Source organism: Parasteatoda tepidariorum, chromosome X1 (genome assembly GCF_043381705.1).
Source record: "Parasteatoda tepidariorum isolate YZ-2023 chromosome X1, CAS_Ptep_4.0, whole genome shotgun sequence".
NCBI lineage: Eukaryota > Metazoa > Arthropoda > Arachnida > Araneae > Theridiidae > Parasteatoda > Parasteatoda tepidariorum.
Genome location: NC_092214.1, coordinates 3,620,669 through 3,623,329, shown reverse-complemented (window position 1 = coordinate 3,623,329; position 2,661 = coordinate 3,620,669). Strand labels below are relative to the sequence as shown.

At 32.2% G+C, this 2,661-nt stretch overlaps 1 long non-coding RNA gene across 2 annotated transcripts in view; it reads right to left on the bottom strand.

Moving 5' to 3' along the window:
- Nucleotides 1–2,661, bottom strand: part of LOC107441641 (uncharacterized) — a 52,848-nt gene that overhangs the window by 25,352 nt on the left and 24,835 nt on the right. For both annotated transcript variants that reach the window (XR_011638226.1, XR_011638225.1), the window contains exon 5: nt 1,307–1,391. This is a non-coding gene — a long non-coding RNA (uncharacterized lncRNA). The remainder of the gene's footprint in view (nt 1–1,306; nt 1,392–2,661) is intronic.

Genomic DNA, 2,661 nt, shown 5'->3' with positions numbered 1-2,661 from the left:
ATATATATATATATATAATGTAATATAGAATGCCTCATACGAGTTTTCTATATTAAATGATAAGCTTAAAACAGATGTTTCTGATCAATTTTAAGAAGTAGAATTCGGTCTCTTACAAAGAGCCATAAAAAGTCAAGATAAACAGATAAGGCCAGATAAAAGATTATTTTCTGAGGTTAATGGGGAATAATTCGTAGATGAAGTACGCATTAAGATAGTCCCAAAAATTCCACAGCGGTAGAATGGCGCCATCCTTTTAGTGAATCAAAATCTCTAAACTTTATCATTTGAATGACGTTTCATTAAGATAAGAATATCCTTGCAACCTCCTCCCTTTCAGAACCCCCCTTTAAATATCGAGAGCACCAAAAATTCGTGACTTTTTCATATTTTCATGGCTACATAAATCTGTGCAAAATCCCAACATCCCTGCTAGGGAAACCACCAATGTAATCGAGGGAAAACTCCGGCAAACAATGTTTTCAATACTTTATATAACTTAATAAAATGTCTACTTGTGAGAATAAGCCTAAGTTTCTTCAATTATCTGGCCTTTAAAGACATATTATTTTATATATATATACGAGGGGGAGGGTAATCAAACTTAACTCCCTCTATACTATGCAACTCCCTGTATCACACAGTTAAACATTTCGGTATTTTGATTGAAAAAATTATGTCTTTATTTTTTAAAGAAAAATCTTTTATCTTTGCCAAAAACACAATATTAATTTTAGAAATAGTGTAAACTCACCAGTGAAGGAACACTTAAGCTTCGCTTGCCTTTTAAAAAATCATATTAATATCAAAATTCGTAATTATAGTTAAATGACAGTGTCAACATATTTGTTACTAATTGCAAATTATGTAAGAAAAATGCAGAGATCTTACATAATATTGTTTTAAAGTTTTGGAGATTCAAATAACAAGTAGTAAGAAGACCAAGTGATGGAACAGCCCTTACCAATGAATGAACACCCAGTAAAGGATAGAAGTCTATTTGACCAGGTAATCCAAAGTATTGCTAGATGACTTCCTATTGTTTGATAGTAAGCTATTGTTACCAATCAATCTAAAGAAAAACTTTCAAATTCTTATTTTTAATCAATATATATGAAATGTTCCTTCACTGGTTGATTTACCCTACATGTCCTTTGTTTTTAAAATGAATTAAAGCACATCTCTATCCGATTAAAAAGAGAAGTAGCGAGTAGTTTTTCATCTAAAGTGTTACGTGATCAACCAGGGGGTAAATGATTAACTAATATCTAATAGATATTTAAAGAGTCAAGAACATTGCATTTACCGCTCATTTGAAAAGAACTCCAATCATTGCTGTGTGAAAGGGGAGTCATCCTCTCATATAGTCTTTATAAATTTCTGTTTTCAACCTGTAAAAGAATCAAAAACTATTCTAAAAAATACAAATTGTGATTTTTTTTACATTAGAAATTAAAAGTAATTATTTTAAATTCATTTATTTATTATTATCTCAAAGTAAATTCCGTCCAATAAGTCAATCGGAAAAAGTGTAAAATATCACAATAAATTTAAAACAAAACAAAACAAAAAGCATTTAGGAAAAAGATTGCGTTCATCTTTAGTAATTTAAATTATACAAAACAATGTCATGAAAATAAACTATTTCAATAATCTGAACGAGTAGTTGTATCAAAGAATATACATAGGGCTAGGGAAAGAGGTCTAGCTTTCATTGACATAATGTAAACTAATTCCCAACTATTAGGTGCCTTTTTGTGTTTAAAGGAGAAAACAACATTTTGGGGCACAGCAGAAGAGGTTTTTGAAACGAGTTTGGACCATCCTCTCCTCCTAACCAATGCTGGGAATATAGCAGGAGTTGACACCATCTCGGAAGCAGAGTCCATTTCAGTACGGGAGTAAGAAAAGAAACATCTCCGCGCTTGAAATTGGGACAACCCCTAATGCACACCAAACACAAAACAGTTCATTCCTTTTCAGTCACTTACTTCGCTTTATCATCTGCTATTATACCTTTCGTTTCTCTAGCTCAGTGTTTCCCAAAGTGTGGTAGGCGTACCCCCAGGGGTACGGGAACAGTTTAGAGGGGGTACGCGTTCTTATGCAAAATATCTTACAACAAACGAAAATTTGAAAAACATTTACTTAAAAACAAAGCTAGCCATGAAAATTTACGAATACGTATTTTTCTATTGGCTATTTTTTGCAGAGTTAACAGTTAAAAATTAGTCGTGTCAACAGTCAGTTGCGATTTTTAACTTTTGTGCATTTTTTTTACAGTAAAAAATACATTCATTTCTTTTTTAGTGGTACACAGAGTTACAAAAATTTGGAAAGGGTACACAGAAGTCATAAGTTTGGGAAACACTGCTCTAGCTAATAAACTACATTTTAAATTTAAAAACTGCCGTTTTTCCAGCAAAATGTCTCAAAAAGGGACAAACTATTCCCTCCAAAGAGAGAAATATCGTAAAAAAAATGGCGCCAAATATCAAATTTATGAAATATTTAATGTTAAAAAAATGCACATAAGGTTTGCGAAATAAATATTTTTGCCATAATATTGCCAAATAGCAACCTTGAGCTGCGATGGCTCAGGGGATAGAGTGTTCGCCTTCCAATGAGGCTAACCGGGTTGCGACTTTACACATTGTCGAC